The 19203-nt window shown below is 36.5% G+C and overlaps 1 protein-coding gene across 9 annotated transcripts in view; it reads right to left on the bottom strand.

Moving 5' to 3' along the window:
- Positions 1-19203, bottom strand: part of ERC2 (ELKS/RAB6-interacting/CAST family member 2) — a 411704-nt gene that overhangs the window by 198649 nt on the left and 193852 nt on the right. The gene's annotated exons all lie outside the window — the stretch shown is intronic.

Here is a 19203-nt window from a genome sequence, read left to right as displayed (position 1 = left end):
AGTTTCTAATATTACACCAGGTGCTTCATATCTTCTGCTTTACTACAAGAACATAAACCCATGCTGTCTCCAACAAGGACAAGCCTCAACTACTAAAACATAATATAATATTTCTACCTGTTTTCTGGGGCTATTTCTTAGACTTGTCCTTGTATCTTTTAAAAACTGTATCTAGTTTCTGCTGAGCCTCCAGTCTATTACTTAATTCCAGGCAGCAAACATTAACGGAAACCATAGTAAGGATTCAAGACTGCAAAGTCATTCATTCATTCATTCATACAGACTCCAGCTTTGAGACATTATCTGTAAACACCAAGTCACTCCACACTTGCAGATTTGTTTGGCAGATGAGAATGTAAAAAAGCAGAATAGTAGCACTTCTGTATCTCTGGTATCACTGCACTCCTTTTCCAGGTTCAGCTGAATTTAGCACCCAAACTGATGATTGACTGAATCTTCACCTACGTTCTGATGTATCACATCATTTACATTTCAAAACATTTAAGAGAATTAAAGACTTGTAGAAAACAAAGCTGTGGATTTGTAAATGTCTATTAATAACACACTCTTATATTACTAGACAAAAGAGATCAAAGTTTAAAAGAGGGGGGGGAAAACTTTAAAAACTTAAATATGAAAACTTTTTCAAACCACAAATCGTTAACACGTGTAGACTTGAAAGTTATACTTTCATTTACACTTTCAGCACAGTATTTGCCAGCTAGTTCTTCCTTCATTTTTCTGAATATGACCCAAGTTCATAGTTGCACGTTTTCCTAGTTAACTGTCCCACTAACACCTACAGCAGAATTCAACTGGCAGGCATGTGCACAAGAAACTGACATGATTTTTTTGTGATAGTGAATGTTGCACACACAATCATCTCAGCTTGTTAATTACATGGCTGTAGCAGATGTGTTACAATGGAAAATTAAATGCTGAAGGCAGTATTACCTAGATAAGTTCAGATGTGAAAAAAAGCATTGTAAAACATGAATGAAATTCATAATGTAAGCCAAGGTTCTCTTCTTTGACAATTAAAATGATAGCAGAAAAAAAAAAAAAGGTTTCATGTTGGCCTCTTAGTCCTACTTTAAGAAATGGAAATAAATCCAGGCCTATTAGTGAAAAAATGTAGCTTTCTGACCTACAGCAACTACCTCATCTGCTGTACTCAGGGCACTTCATCTAGGGACTGATGTGTGTCCAGGAGCCCTTTCCACTACCAAGCACTGCTGTACAGTCCTGCCTTCCAGTTTTAGTTTTTCCACTCTCCAGATACTGAACTGAGCCCCCTATTGAAATATCAGTACATTAATGACCAGGCAACACGTTTACACACTTTTATTGTCCACAGGATCGAGATAAAGTTTGCATTCATGACCATGTCCGTTACCTGCAACATCTCATCCTGCTCATCCTCCCAAACTGCAGCCCACAGAACCTAATTCTTAATTATCACACCTGCATCCTTAAGACATTTATTAGCACAGAAATCCAGAAAAGCCACTGGAGCGGTTGGTTTCGGTCTGAGTTTTGGGGGGTTGGTCCATAACCCATCCCAGCCCCCGTGGTTTCCTTCCCTGCCCAGCAGCTCCGCCTGGCGGGGGGCGGAGGCGGCCCCGGGCAGACCCCACCCGGCTGGGCTGTTCCCGACTGGAAGCCCGGTCACTTTTCCCAGCTGTAGCTCTCCGTCCAACTGCTTCTAATCACAAAGCCCTCGAGTTTTGAATATGTAAGAATACACGTTTTGAAAGAGTTTTCTGTGCGAACCTCAGTGAGCGAACAGGAGTGCTCTCTGCCCAGAGTGAGTTAACTGGGTTTTCCTCCCCTTCGAAAGGCAACAGCCTCAGTTTATCCTTTGCACTTTCTAATAAAAGCCATGATTTTTTTTCCATACTTTCAGAAAGCTTAACTGACCTCAGCACTTTGAGGATTTCATTAAAATCTGCACTAGAATCAAGTTTACATTTCAGAATGGGCAGAAACCCAGCAAACTAAACTATTTTTTAATTATTTCTTAGTTCTGAGTCCATTTTAAATGAGTACTTTTCTATTTGTTCTGCAGCTTCCCATTTTCAAGGGCTATCAGCAGCATTTCACACCAAGATAAGAAAAGAAATGAATGTGGCTGAAGTGTACATCTGCGTTACCAGATTCTGCAAATTAAAGGAGGTTAGAGTTCAAATGAATGACAGTTTATTAAAAATGCCCTGGAGCATTCTTAATTCCAGATTGGATTCGGCTCAGCACAACTCAGGCTAACATAATACTGTTCCAGTTTGTGGGAATGAGGAGGGGGAGGGACAATTGCATGTTTTCTCAGTTCAAGTATAATATATATCTGCAGGATGACGAAGAGCTGGCAGCTCTCCAGCAGTCAAGGTTAGTATTGTTAGTACCACTATCTTTAAAGGGTTGGTACTTCATTTTAGCAACAATACCGGTGATAAATATAAGAGTTTTGGATTTCCCTAACTGACTTTTTCAAGTATCAGTAGCTATATAAAAACTCCATACCTACACTTTAATCTAAAGCCTAATGTTGTATTAGTACACATTTATGAATTTTTAACAGTAAAAGAAATTAATTCCTTCTATTTACTTTGACATTCTTCTACTTTATTATTAAAATATTAACCATTATAGCCATTGTTTAGAACTTTAAAAATTATTACATTAATTCAGTACAGCTGGATACATTTCGATAATAAGTCAGTGTTAGAATCCACCTAGTTGTTTTCAAAGGTACTTTATTTTCTTTTCCATTTGCTAAGGAAATACCTTTTTTTTTTTTTTTTGCTTCATTTTTTCCCTCCAAGTTACACACTATATAAATTTCTGTTATCTCCAGTTTTGTGAAGATTAATTTAATAAAATAATATTTGGGTTTTTTCCCCAAGATTAAGTATGAGATTGCAAAAAAAAAGGAAAGACTGCAATCCTTAAACTTTCTCTTTGTGGCTTTCCTACAAATTTATTCTGTCACTGGACTAAGAGGGCATAGAAAACACATTCTCAGAGATGAGGGAAAACAGATAAAAGCCTGAATTTGTACACACAAATATCCACTTACCAGATCTTTTGATTCTCAGGCTGGAGACTTCAGCTGTTTACAGTAACATATTGCCTGTGCCTTGCACAGTGAAGGGTGAGTGCCAGGCATCCCAGGATCCTGTACCAGAGAACCACTTTATCTCATGACTAATTCAATTACACACCTACAGGAAGTCCAACACTAGTCATGTGGACCTGCTGCTTTTAAAAATTGCCAACACTGGCCTGCAATATGGTTTGTAAATACCTCATTCCTTTCTGTCTCTAATGGAATTTCTCCAGTGTCCAACTGCCTCAACAGTTCCTCACAAAGGTGTTTTTCACAAAAGCAAACAGACGTAGCGAAGTGTCATACTGAGCTTTGCAAGACATGGAAATAAACTCTTTGTCACCCTCCCGTCTACTCTCTTCCCATCCCATTTGTCATCCATAGACAAATTCCTCACCTCTGACTTCTTCCATCACAGATTTTTAAACCCAGGAAACAGGTCTGAGAAAACCAGTATAGTTATGGAGGCTGATGCTCCTGGACCCTTCCAAACAAAGAAATTAGACACATGTTGTATCTCACAACTTTGGATACTGTTAGAGAAGAAAAAAAGTAACCATACTCTAGAACGCATAAAAGCTTTAAAATAAACATCATAAGAGAAAGAGTTGACAGAATATTAAGTCAAATAGTTATAAATTCCATGTTGGTTTTTCAAAACTCATAAAGGACAAGGCAAACAGGGCCCAATGACATCAAGCAGCACTGCAGTGGAAGTCTAACACAAACTACCAGACTCACTGAAACAGCAGTCCACACAGAAGGGCCTGGATATCCACAGGAACACAACAGCACCATTATTAAATGGGATGCCATGCTGCAGAATTTGGAATCAAAATCCTTACTGAGATGACTTCATTACAAAAAGCAGGAATTAAAATATTTTAACTCTCCTGCTAAGAACTGTGTTAAGTGTACATGAGGTTTAGTTTTATTCAGATAAAGAGGAGACACAGCATAGACAGAGCACTTATTTCCCATCGAGGCTTGCAGGGGCCACAGTGAGGGACAGCAAGTGCTTTGGTTTCCTTAGTGTTTTCTTGCTGGCTCTCACAGGGTGGAAAGCAGTCATGTTAATTTATATAAGTACGGTGTTATAACAGAGACATATATCCATCTCTGCATAAAATTATTGTAGAAGTTAGTGGATTCCCATAGATAAAAGAAATACATATGCTGAGTGGAAGGTTTACTAATGTTGTGTTCTTTATGAAGTTAATTTAAGATTTTGCAAGACAGTTCTGGGAGCTGTATTCAAATGGCTGACTTTCTTGGTACTGGCAGTTAGAACATCAATCATCTTTTATTCCAAATCTCAGTAATTCAATTAGATATAGGACCACAAAAACATAATTCTTGGATTCATTATCTGCTTTTCCAATTAATACAGTGATTTAACCTATAAGTGAAATAGATAATTAGACAAGTTTTGAAAATACTGGTCATAATAATTTAAATAGAAAGACAATCACCTTAAAACAACAAACAAGACTAATAACCAAAAGCAATACTAAAGATATAGATATATATATATATATATAGTTTTAATTAAATCAAACAAAAATGATGGTATAAAGAACAGTAACCTCTGGGCTCTATGGTCATGTTTCTAGATAGATGAAAAAAAAACCTATTCTCAAGTACAAAATTATGTTTAAACTGCAGTTCCAGGAATACTGTCATCTATTTAAACACTTCATTTTGTGAAACACAACTGGTCCCCAGTTATAGTTCTCTCAATTAGCTTCAAGTAAAAAAACTCTGTATGACAACCCAGTGTCAAAATATGAATGGGACCTTCAGCAAACCTGATAAGGATAGGCAAGAGAGCAAAACACTCCTCACAGTTGCAGCTGGAATGTTTTACCCCAAATAAAAGCTATTTCATTAATGGCAAAATACTGTTACATGATGAAGTAATTATTGTCACATTCTGATTTTGCAATGCTATATAAAATACAGAAAAAACCCATCAGCCCCCAGACCATGTCAATAATGATACAGTAGTCAAAGTGCTGCAAGAATCAGCCAACAAATGTTCTTTTGACAAGGCCTAACTCATTATTGTTCCCATTCAATTCTAGAAGTCATCCAGACATGCATTGTGATGGAAGTAAGACCAAGCACCTGAACAATTGTGCAAGTCCACTTTTTACATGAAAATTTAAAAAAAAAAAAAAAAAAAGGGGGGGCATCTTTTTATTTTTGCATTTAGTTTGAAAATTAGTCTTATTGACATATCTGATTAGTTTTCTCTCCCTTTCCATTGAGCTTCATTTGAGCAAGTCTTTCATTTTTTTAAACAGCTGGTGGTCTTGGCTCTGCTCTTAAACTTGTTTGCTACTGTCCACGCCTTATTACAAAAGGGGCAAGAAAGGTGTTTTATAGTTGTGCAACTGAAAGCAAATTTAGACATAACATATTGATAAATTACAGAGCTTAACCTAATGTTTTCAGAAAAGAAAAGTAATTGAATTAGCTATTGAACATATGCCGATTTCAGTAGGACACTCAATTGTCCTACAGGATATTGTATCTGGAAGAGAACTCTTATAGACTGCAAACAATTACCCTGTGTGATTTCAGTGTTGAGTCTTTTCAGATAAACCATGCAAGTAGAGCAGAGCAACTCTTTAGCTGGTGTTAAAGCACGGCGCTGTCAGACTGGCCTCTCTGGTTAATGTCAATAGCACTGCGTATAAAAGGTGACTAAAGTGTGTACAAATGTTGATCTTTGGAGAAGGCATGCCTAGAATCATACACACATCTACTATTTCATCCACCAGGTCAACTTCAGGGAGAGAGGGCAAACTGGGAGTTTTCTTGCCAAAAGTTGATTCTGAGCACACTAGTTGGGTTACATTGCACAAAGCTACTTCCCCACTGCTTTTAATCCACAATCCTAATACATTATTCAAGTTGGAAATGCTTCTGCCTTAGAATATATCCAAAAGCAGCAGGGATTCACATGGTGTGTGTATAAAGCCTTACTGCAAACAGGTAGTTTATGTACATAAGAGCTTTTCCACACCCTATAATGTGCTTACATGTTGTGAAACAGCAAGAAAGATTTATTAGAGTGAAAATGTTATTGTATGAAAAAACTTGGATATTTTTATGTGAGAAATCTCAGAAAATACAGTTTCTTATCAAGGTTTGACACAAGCTAAATAATATTAATTAGCAGCAAGATAAATAAAGATTCATGTGACAGATAAGGTATAGCTTCTGCACCAAAGAAATTTGATACCATCTTTAGTTCTGTGACTTTTAACGAAGTGTTCTTGTGAGTACTGAATACCCAAGGAAGACATATCTTCTCTTAATGCAGACAGTATTTCCCTGTTTACTTAACTCTATGGCATTTTTAGTATAAAGTTATTTATGTAATATTTTATTGGCTTCTCACACCTACAAAAGTCACAGTAGCATGGATGTCCTACCTACTTAAAAACTAAAATTATTTCATATTGTATATAGTGCAGTATCAACTACATAAATAACCTTAAGAAAAGTCAACTATGTCTGTCATGGAAGAGCCAAGTTTTAACCCTGGCACACCCATCTGCAGATCACTCTTACTACGAAAAACTTCAATACTTGGTATAGCAACTGGTAGTTACATCATTACCCAAATTTCTTTAGAGCCCTGGGGGAAGTACTGGAGGGCATATGGAACAGGACTGCAAACAGTTGATTAACTGTTTCAGACATGGAATGAACATAAGCAACACAAGCCTACCACTAGCATAATAATAAATAAAATCTTTAAAAATAAATAAAATCATTAAAATCTGCTTTGGAGGGCCACTTCAGGAAGAGACCAGTCAATAGGAACAGAACTGCAGTGCTTATGAGTCTGCCCAGGATAGGGTAACCCATAGGACAGTCAAGGGAGGCTGCAGGGGACAACAAAATGTCTGGATTCCATTATTAACACATGATAAGCCTGGACTGATCACATGACAGAGCAAAAATATCGACCCAGAATTTTTCCGCAGGAATTCCTCCAGGAAGGCAGTTTTACAATCAGCATGGCAATTTTTCAGAGTGCCAAAGGGAAATCTCAGTCAAAGGGTAGCTCCCTGTTAATGAAATTATCCCCTCACCTAGTACACAGCAACAAGGTCACTAGGTAAATCAGTCCCAGATCACGGTGCCTCCCCTCAGTCAACACACTGGGGAGAAATTCCCTGTGGGCAGAAGGAGCAGGGCTGGAGGAGCAGGATGAGCTCAACTGAGCTCAACAGCAGCCTCAGCAAACAGAACTTGTGCAAAAGGGAGCCAGATGTGAGGTGGCAGCACAGCCTGTTGCCTCTGCAAGCAGCACTGCCAGCACTCGGCAAAGACCAAGAGGGTAACAGAGCCCGTTGATGCCTCCACGGAGCTGCAGGAACACGAGCTGAGGAGATCCTTACACATCACTGCACAGCCAGGATGCAACACTGCAGAGAGACAGGATGTGCAATATCATACACACACAGATTATGCAGGAAAGGAACTCCGTAGGAATGGTTTCCTATGATTATAGACATGGGAGAAGAAAATCAGGTGGGGGTGGTAACACTGAAAAGGGTAGGGGGATTGCCCAGGAAATAATGTCCTTCCAAAACTGCACATTCTTTTCTCAATCACTCTTTCAAGGAAGGAAAAGGAAGTAAAAGACTTCATGACAGTGGTTTTACTCCAAGTTAGCAGCTGAAAAATTCATCTCCATCTCTTTGGGAAATTTAGAAGCAGTTAACCTTTTCTGGAATAACAAAAGGAAAAGTAGTGTCAGAATCTTTAACACAAGCTGCCTTTTACTCCTCAGCTAAGAGTTTTGTTTTCCTTTTGAGTCTCTCAAGCCTCTTCCCACATGAGGCAACAGGCAGGAGAGTATAAACAGAAAACATGCAGATCTACAAGCTGATATTATTCACTCTGTTTTAAGGCAAAATATATGGGCTAAGTGGCAGGACTTAAAACTTACAGATGGAAGGATTAAACTGGCCTCAATGAGAACTTTATTTTGGATCTGCTTGACCTTTCATGTAAACTAACTCACTTGCCACTGTCCATATTCTGTTTAATAACTCTCACTGGGACATATGGTCTATTATTCTTAAGTCCCTCTCTTCAAAGGCAGGCTTGGAGAGAGAATGGAGATGACTGCGTACTCATCAAGCTGTACATCTGAAGTATTTTTTAAGATCTGGAGTCCATACCCATGGAACACACAATGCCACAAGTGAGGATACATTAAAACTGTATTAGAGTGTGTTTACAAAAATACATATTTAAACAATACTTATAAATTAAGGCTTGCTTTCTTTTTCTTTGTACAGCTTTTGTCCCACAGACATTCTTCACTACAGAAGTCTCTGCTATACCCAGCAGTCCTTAAAAGAAGCAAATTTATATCATCGCTTGTGCAAGCAGAACTCACAAACAAAATATTCTTAGATTTATCATGTATTAACAGTTATGTACTATCAATTAAGGTGCTGATTTTTTAAGGCAGAAGAGCATTTCCATCCATTTCGAGATGCTTGACACTGGAACATGACTCTCTAATGCTTAAATCCCATATATTCTATTTCAGATGGGCAATTCCGTGTCTCAAATTAGTGCCAGTACATGATACAGTAAATAAAAATTACATTGTATTGATGTTTTAAGAGACGTCCCCTCCAAAATATTCAACAAAGAAAAACTTATTCTTTCATCTATGGCCCAGCAAAAATAACACCTACAATATAACTGTGCTTACAACATATAATGTCAGTTAGAAAACTATCTACAAAGGCTGAAATTATGACTCCTGAGTTAAGCACACAGAACCCTAAGAAGGAGGTCATTTAGTTATTTATTTTATTCTTTGTATTTCCAGCCAGATACAAATAATTTTTTTAATCTTTGGGAACAAGGATAGTCTAAATAGAATATATTTCTAGTGGAAATAACATTTGCTCCATTTAGGCCTCAGACACTGCTGATGGCAGAACAAGATTGGAATGTGTAGATAATTATCTTTGAGGCTAGTCAACAGCTAGAAGTCCCTCATAATATCACCTTTAAGATCAAGCCAAGACATTCCAGTCTGAATCAAGGTTTATTTATTAAAGGATTTAGCACTTTTAGATCCAATATTGCCTGGAAGACCACCAATTTCCATTTCCAAATATCTAATTTCTCCAGTTTCTTGGTGCATACATAAGACCTTCAAAATCACTTCAGTGAGCACACACATAAATGACAACTAAATTCCTTCTCCTCTCTAAGATGAATTCCACAGCAAGCACCTACAAAGCAAAAGAAACTACAGGAGATTTCAATCATTCTCATTCATTTAGGCAATGCAGCTTAGACAACTGCAGCCATTTTTTACAGAAATTTGGATTTTTCTTGCTCTTGATTGAACAATTGTGTTTCAAGGTTACCAAATACATATGTGTTTTGAATATTTTCTTATATAGGAAGAGAGCTGGGCACTTAAAACTAGGGAGTTTACTTTTTTTTCCTTTTAAGAAACAGTGTTTACAACTAGAAAATAAAATTATTATTCAAAAGCAAAGATCAACAATTCTCTTGTTCTAAGCTGGCTTTTTCAGTCTGGGGTCTTTCTTGTGCTGGTGTCACTTATCTAAAATCTACTGCTCATGACAAGATCAAAAGTAATGGCTTATAATACAACATCTGTTCAGTAAATTCATGTGATAGCATAATCTTAGAGAGGGTTTCTAGAAATGAACAAAAAGAGAAATACAGCCTTTCTACATATAATGGATTTGGTCAACAAAAACCCCAAATACTCACAGTATGATCCTGATTATCCAAACTTCCCTGCTGTACATGTCTTCCTGTCTGACAGTGACTCCTCATAACACAAACCCATGAGTCACCCAGACAAATGGAGTGTGATACAAGTTGTTTGAATAACTGGTATCCTCCTGTATTGCATTATGAACATAGTTTAATCTTTCGTGGTACTTCATGTAATGTTATACAACATTCTCCCTCAAGAGGAGGGAAAATCAACCATTACAAAAGAGTAATCCTCATTGCTATAAATGTACACTAACATGAGATAATATAAATAATAACTACTATTAACGTACTATGTTGTTCTAATACTACAAATCAGCAATTATTTCATATTCTAAAAAACGCCAAAATACTGGCAAAGAATCTTTAAAGAAGATTTGGGTTTTTTTAAAAAAAGAGAAAAGAAGAGCATCTACTTTTCCAAGGCAGTACCTGTACTATACTTTTTCAAAGGGAAAAAAGTAAAACAAAAACAATTATATGCTCTGACAAGAGGATTCATTCTGCTCCCATGTACTGCCCCTTGCTTCAACAGGGTAGAAGTAGTCTAGTTAATACAGACTGCAATCTGCTATTCTTTTTTTACTCAGAGTTGCATTTATAAACTAAAACCACTGAAATATTCCCAGCACAGACTTATGGTTAAAAGCCCACATGGTCCCATATACACTGTAATATCTAAAGTCTTGAAAAAACAAAGAAGTGAACCAAAGCTAAGAGCATTGCTGTCTTTACCAGAGAAGTCAACTCAGAAATAAACACAACTGTTCATGAGAAAGATATTAGAAGCAATAAATTTTCTAGTGATGAGTGTTTTTAGGTGTATAATTTATGTGTGCAAACACTCACTGGTGGTATGACCAGAAACACAGATATCATGGAATGAAAAGGAGAAAAAAAACAAGGGAAAGTAGAAGATGTGGATATATGCTTTACTAGGCTGATAAAAAAATAGCAAACTTATATGAAAGACTAGATTGTGACATATTTTCACAAAAGCAAAAACAAAAACAAACATTGTTGATTCAAGAATGAACGTTGGCAGGAAGCTGCCATTAGGTCTTCTATAGTTTACACTATATTTTTTCCTTCCAGACGCTGCCAGTGGGAGGTTTTAAAGTATAATGATATACTGAGAAACTTATGACAAGCATGTCCAAACAAAGTAAAACATATTTTTCACAAAACAGTAAACTCTGATAGTTTTAAATCCATGGAGCCAGAGGTAGCCTGAAGACTAATTACAGTAGAATTTCTAACTTGTAAAACCTGTTTAAAGTATTTAGGTATTCCTGACCTTTTTTCCCAGAAAATATTGTTACAGAAGGAAATTACATCTAAAAAAACAAAGTTGAAATAGGAAAGGCGTTTTTCATACCAAAAAAAGGCTGAATATTAATGTTTAACAGCCTGGTGACGGCAAAAATAGACAAATATCTTAGCTGGCATCAACTAAAAAATGTATCTGGCACAATAAACAGAATTTTAAAGAATGGAATAGGCATAGTTTTTTATTCCTGGGAGCTATCTTTTCTAAGTAATACTTGGGGTTTGTTAGCAAAATAGTGCATGAGCGTGTACCTAATTGTGAGTATATTTAAATGTGTTGTGTAAAGGGAGATCATGACAGCCACCCATGCAGTCACTGCTGTAACTTTTACTGTACATAAATAATCTCCCAAGTTCCATAACCCTCTGAGGATACAAAAACCCTTCTCACATATTAAGAAGTTTATCAGTTTCTCTGAGCCTGTACAGAACAACAAGATTGACGTAAAACAACCACAAATACGTTAAAACAATATGGGTTTGAAAGACAAAATTTTAAATTAGTGGCAGCGCTGGGTTAAGAGTTGGACTCTGTGATCTTAGAGGTCTTTTCCAACCTAAATGATTCTCTGATATGGAATAGACTAATAATCTAAATATGACAGCTGTAAAAGAGTACCAGGATCAGAGGTTATTTTAGCTAATAACTAAACATTTGGACAATGCTCTCAGGCACACGGTGTGATTCTCGGGGTGTTCTGCACAGGGCCAGGAACTGGACTCAGTGATCCTGATGAGTCCCTTCCAACTCAGCATACTCAATGATTCTACGGTATTTTTCAGCTACTCCTCTCACATACAGTCCTAAATGTACTGATGGCATAACACTTACATTCCATGTGTATCATTCAGAGTTTAGTCCGTAAATTCTCTGAAGTCATTCTTCTGCTATTACCGAAGTACTCCTTTAAATACATATTGACTAATCTATGGTTTCATACATCAAGTAGACTATTTTTCATACACAGACTTAAATCTGGCTTTAAAAACTGTACGATGAATTGTAAAAACAGTTTAAAGTTATGATTGGCTGATAAAGTGAAACTCTACTCCATTTCACTTGGATTAGTGTGCAGCTGCAAGATATAAATTCTGTGTGAGAAACAGTACATTTTTTTAATGCTCTTTGAATTATCATGTTTTTGCAAAATGAAAGACAACTGGTTTCATATGCAGGTAAGAAATATTGGCATAAGGAATGTTATTTGATTTTGACTGAGTCATGTTGCCAGAATGCATGAAACAGCTGCACGAGCTGAGTATCTGCCTGAGGCTACAACTATATTTCCCCCATCCTTTACCACCTGTCTTTGCTAAAATTACTGGATGCTGGTAGATATCAAACCCCACTGGGACCTTTAACTGTCATAATTATGAAATTGATTCTCTAATATCCTATTGCCTTTCAATGTCCAAGCATTTTGTACTAGATGAGACAGCATTATCCCTTTTATTTGCAAACTTTTAAAACAATGTCATGAATAAACTCACATACAAACAAAATTACTAAAGCTACACTAAATAAGGCTTGCCTCTATTAAGCTTTTTCCTCTTTTACACATCCGTAAATTTATTAAATGATTACGCCAAGACCACCAAAAGGCTGATGCTCTTTTCCATCACCCATTATTCGAGGGTAGAGCTGATCAAATAGTCAGTAAAATTAACACTGGGATGTTTTCTTATTAGCCAGATACTAGTGAATTTTGCCCTAGGAATAGAAATGGTAGGTAAAATCTCAGAACTGTTGAAAACAAAAGTGCTTTTGAGAACTCTTGGGGAACAACTGTGATACCAAAGAACTAGGGAAAGACAAATATAGTTTTGATCTTAACTGAAAAAAAAAAAGGAAGACCGGAGAATTATGGATAAATCAGTTGACTCTGAGAGCTACTGGACCAAGTAATCTGCTTCAGACTCTTTTTTTATGCACCTAGAAGAATCAATGTCTCAAAAACTTCTCAAAAAGCTGTATCTATTTAATGTCCTCATATGACAGAGCAATTGGCTTTATTGAGGAACAAGAGCAGCATATTAGGTAACAAACCTCAAGATACTCATGTAACCAAGCTAAAGAAAAATATAAGCCAATGAAAGTAACATAACATGGATGCCAAACTACTTGGGAAACTGTGATGAGCCACCAACACGTCACTGTTAAACTAGAAGGATGTTTAAAAGATGGAATTTTGCAGTCATATGATATTCAATTCTTTAATAACCCCAAAGACTAAGACTAAAAATTTGGAGAAAGAATCAGTACAAAACCACAGAAAACATAACTTTAAGATATCTTGCCAAACTTGAGAACTGAGCAGGGGAAAAAATCATGCTATTTAATAGGGAGAAAAGTAAGGTCGTACTCTTCAGCAAAATTAATCAACTTCACAAATCCAGGAAGAGAAATAACTGATTAAGAAGTTGTCTTTTTCTCCTAAAGAAAAGGATCAAGACACTAAGGTGACAAGTCAATAGTGTCATGTTGTTGCAAAAAACACACCATGGAGTCATATATATATATGTATATAGCAGTAATTCTTTTGTTTTCTTTGGCATTGGAAAGATCTCAGCAGGAGAACTGGATCCAATTTTATCCTCTCAAAGATGTGAACAAACTGGAAAGACTACAAAGAAAAGCAACAAGGACAATAAGAAAACTAGAAAACATAACCTCTATGGTAAGACTGAAAGAATTAGGGTCTATCAACTTCAAGAAGAGAAAACTAAGGAACATGATATGCATTTGCAGTTACAGGCCATCATAAAGAAGGAGGGGGAAAAGTGAGTTCACCTTGTCCAGTGTGGATAGGAAAAGAAATAACTGCCTGAAATTACAGAAAAAGAAACAGTTAAGATAATAAAGAAATCTTTTAATACCTGTGGACTATGAATTATGAACAATGTTATTATGTATGTCACTAAAGCAAGCTAGAAACAACAGTGGTATAATTGATACTCACTTTGGACTATGGATGCACTAAAAGATACCACTGCATCCCTTCTGGACCTGTGTTCTAGTATATGTTAATTTAAAATATATATATAACTTGTTTATCTTGTTTTTAGCATAACATGAACAAATGAATTGTTAGATAAAACATTCCAGACGTGCCAAAAATAATTTGAAGAGAATCTACTCTCCCAGTTAGAAAGGACAAACAAAGCCATCTGCAACAAGGAAAGGCAGGATTTCAAGCAGGACTTTTCAGCTTGGAAAATGCACTATTGAAAAAGAAGCAGGAGACCATAAATGCTATAGAGAAGGTGAACTGGGAACTGTTGTTTGCTATTTCTCACAGCTGAAGAATTATGGGCACCTAAGGACATTACTGGGCAACAGGCTTAAAAACCACATCAAAAAGGAAAAACTCTTAACATGACATTTTAAGGTGCACAGCTCAAGGATCTAGGGAAATTCTCAGACCCAAAATGAGTGCCCAAAAGTTTTAAATGCTTTATTGATTATAATTTCTGTGGCTTCTAAACATGATAATATATATGCTATTTCCAGCTCAAAAGGTCCCTAAAGCCACGCACTGATAAACCTGAGACAGTATACTGAGGAAAAACACTCTGATTAATCTGATTTTTTCATGCACCAATTCTTGTATTATTTCACTTTAGGTTGTTTTTTTTTCTGCTGACCAGGACAAAAAAATTAGGTAGATGTATCTCATATCTGATCCAGTTCGTACACTGCAAAGATTAATGAGTTCAGTTGCAGGAAAGGAGGGCAGGAATGGTGCCAAGGCTGATGTTTCCTTCTTTGAAAACACTGCTGCAATCAATTCATCCTTGATTCATCAGGAAGGCAGAGTCATTATACTAATACCCACAGAGGGTAGCTGGGATGCAGAATTACAGAATGAGCTGTGGGGACCAATCCCCAAAACTGCAGACATTAATTAAAGTTACTGCTGGGCATGGCTTGGAGTCTACTGGTCATTCTGGGGAAATATCTAAAAACCACTCAGGTAGGTCACACAGTTCACACATGAGAAATGTGTAAGCATTGGAAATGTAATGTGTGACCATATATGGAACCAGATTAAAAAATAAATAAACCCCCCACAAAAAAAAAAAAAAAAAAAAAAAAAAAAAAAAAAACCCAGGGTAAAACATGCTTAGAAAAATGCAGAAAGGCTGATTCATCTGGAAGAAAATTTTCAGTCATTCTTTTGCATGGAGTGAAGGAAACATTCTTGGCAAGACAATTATAGTTCTTAATCAACTGAGGTTCCAAAATAGAAGAATAACTGTAAGTCAAATTCCTTTATGTTTCTATTTAAAATCAAGAAAGCCTACCAAAGAGTTAATGGTAGTAACTAGAATAGGAGGACTAAAAGCACTTCCCTGTTTCATAAAAATAAAATAAATATTTAGGAAAGGAAAGAATATATTATACATTTAAAAGGACTCACAAGGATGGAGAGTAAAATGGTTAATACTGAACACCAAGAGGCACGACAGGAGCCGGACGTTCCTGATCTCCCCACTAAACCGAAGAAGAATGACATGTCTCCTACCCTTCAGGAAAACTTTACTTCTCAGTGGCCAACTTTGTCTATAAATCAAGCTGTTTATAGAAATGTGTATTAGTTGCTTAAATACAGCTGTGAGTAGATAGATAAGGACCGACAGACACTCTTAGTCCTCTGGCATTCAGTAATGTGGATAGAAGTGCCCTACTGTAAATCACAGTATGTTAAACTAATGCAATGCACATTTTTCCTTGACAACACTGGAATTTAAAATGTATATATACCATATCATTACATACATTATTACTTACTCAACTGTAATGATCACATGAAAATCTCAGGAAACCATTTTTCTCCAAAGCCGAAGAACTGTGCCACAGTTCAGATGACTCATGAAACAAAGTCATTAGAGCTGCCATTTTGGATTCTTTTCCTTGGAAGGTAAGACAACAGCTGGCTGTATTATGGGCCTTGATGTCTAGAGTTTCCTCTGGGCTTTTAAAAGCAATCAGTGACTTACATCATCAAGTTGTTTTCACGTTCAGGATGTGGTGTTGTAGCATACAGTGGGGGCGAGGGGGTGGAGGAGAACAGAGAAAATTATACTAATTTTTCTCCACGTACAAAAGTTTAAGGCTTTTGTTCAGATTTAAGATTTTCAGAAAAAAAAATTAAAAACCTCTATAAAAACTAAATTTCTTTCACAGACTATTAAGAAAGATCCAAGCATAATATTTTTGGCTTTTTCCTGCATTTCCAGCTATTCTAAAATATAAAACACTCTGGTACATATTTCCATAGCGTTTTAGAAAGTACAGAGCTCACTGGTAGTATGCAAAAGGTTGTAAACCAGGGGTCTTAAATTTAATATATTAACCTTCTACTACCTAAGCCTGAAGTAAGTGAGCAATTGACTCTGTGTAGCCTTGCAGCACTTAAAGCACACCCTCCTTCCTTAAATATTATGTGTGCATTGAACAACTCAGAGTTCTGAGACAAGGCAGTACCGTGTGCCTCCACTTCATTTTGCAGCCCGGGAATAGCATTCACTGGGTATTCCAGTTCTTTTTCAAATTTTTATCAGGCTTTTGCCTGATAATTTTACTGCCTTCAACCAGTATCAATTTTAGGATCCTGCAGAAAGAAATGCATCCTCTTTGCAGTCCTGGGGTCATTTTGGGAACTATCGTTTCCCTGAATTTCATTAAAACATTAATTTTACCCTTCTTACAGCCTATGAAAAAATTCTTAACAATTCTGTTGGGGCAGATTCCCCCAAAATACTACATAAACCTACCATTCCTTCTAGATCAATTTTACTGCTGCATGTTTTCTCACCAGACAGTTCTCCCTGTAAACATATTTTGTAGAGATTCAAAAATTAATTTCTCATTATTTCAGTTTTGCATAAGCAAAGGGCCAATGAAATCAGTGAGTTGTTCTTTCATTTTAATGGGATAAATTTAATTGATTCAAACTAAGCTCAATTAAAATTCATGTCCAAATTTATGCTCACTAAGAGCAGGAGATGCTTAATTCTTTAGTTATAAGAGTTTCCTTGTTTGAGTCGGATTTTTTTTTTTTTTTACTGTCTTTAAAAGATTTATACATGCTTATCTTTTTTTTTATTCTAAGCCACATTTTGGCTGCATGTGAAAATGGGTCTCCAGACTGTGACTCTTGAGTCACATATATAGTGGATGGGTCAAATAAAGTTCTCATGATAGGGTTTCATTACACAATTGATAACAGTGCTTTGCAGGAGGGATACAGCTGGCTAATCTGAATCCCTGGCTGGGAAGGAAAAGAACCAGCTAAAATGATGAGATTGATTTATGTGCCAGCTCCAGGAATAAAGCAGATTCACCCACAGAATCCCCAGAGATAGAGTCATTTCCTACTTGGTAAACAAACTCAAGAGCCCACCTTCTACTTCCCCACTTTTGATTTTCCAAGGTGTAAGTCTTGTGACTCCCATCCATCATTTTTTGGTCTACAGGTTTTCAGATTAAGGAATCCAGCCAGTTCTCATACATGGTGTCACCCATCCTATAGACAAATCTTTATCTCCTGTCTAACATAATGAATATGTACTAATGAATACAGTGAGAAAAAGTACAGTTTACACCCAACGTTCTTCAATCCCAGCTCAACTGATGAGATCAAATCATGACGTACGAAGTGGAAATGTTGATTCTTGATGTCATTTCTGTTTCTTATATTCAGCCCTAACTTTCTTAGCTAAGCACCCTGCACAAAATAAAGCCTGCTATCAAAAAGCTACAGGTTTGTATTGGTGCCCTAACTAGTGCTTTCCAAAGAAAGAGACATTTGCACTGTTAATAGTAAGAATTTTTGTAAGTGAAAAATTAATTGATTTTAAAAGTCTGTATGTTGGTAGCCTGATATTTCATGTTACTCCCTTGTATTTCTTGTATTCCATCTCTCTTCAGAAACTTTTATCCCACATCCCCCAAGGCTACAGTATTACATGTCTGACTCTTCTTTCCTGTACAGTTTTCAGGGAGCCCTCTCACTGATGAAATGTCTATTAATGGGGCCAAACTGTCAGAAGTGTCAGTAGGAGAGTACAGAAGCCTTTCAAACGCTTCTGAATCTACACAGAGGCCACATGCAGACAGAACCTTCTCTTTGCTGGAGGAAAGGATGCTGTGAAGAACATAAAATAAGGGTGGAATATAATTTTTCCACATATTCTTCAGCATCAACATGACATGTGTAGAAGAAAAACCTGTAGCCTCTTCACATAAAGGAACAGATTTACATTCCACATGTAAGAAGTATTATCCAACCCTATTCCTACTGCTTACAAACTGCATACAGATCTTTGGGTGAAAATCTAATCTTCCCTTGGAAAATCTAACAGAGAGACAGCAGAATAACAAAACCTCTTTTCTCCCTTCCCTCAATTCCTAACTTTTTCAAGGAGCTTTGTTTCCTAGTCCCTCCCACAGGTTCCTATTACCATAGTGCACTGTAGTAGCTGCTTTACCACTTTCTGTTTAATGAACTGAAGATAAATGGTGGCTCAAGAAATAGTAGAGTTCAAAGACGAATCATGAACATAATGCAAATTCACATTTCTTCAACAGAGTACCTAATTTCCACTTTGGGTCACTCTTCAATAGAGTAATCAATTTCAATCTTCTTTGAAGATGAAAATAATTGTCATCTGAAAGTGGAAAAGGAGATCCAAAATTTATAATTTTTAGATCTAAACAGTTCAGCTGAGGATGCTAAGTTAGTACAGTCCATGAAATCAACACAGAAAATAAAACTATCATGAAACTGCATATATAGTCACAATACTGTCAGGACTGAAACTATTCTTTCCAGATAATACCTTCACAATACACAAAATAAAATTCTGAAAAACTAAGTTTTAAAAATTAACCTTAAGCTCAGCTGTTTTGAGCTGTAATATTTGGCTAAGGTTACATGTGAAGTTTTCAGAACTCT

Source organism: Empidonax traillii, unplaced genomic scaffold (genome assembly GCF_003031625.1).
Source record: "Empidonax traillii isolate 1590-97213 ecotype Southwest subspecies unplaced genomic scaffold, ASM303162v1 scaffold155:size2260171, whole genome shotgun sequence".
NCBI lineage: Eukaryota > Metazoa > Chordata > Aves > Passeriformes > Tyrannidae > Empidonax > Empidonax traillii.
Note: the sequence above shows the minus strand (reverse complement) of the source record. Positions and strands in the feature narration are given on the sequence as shown.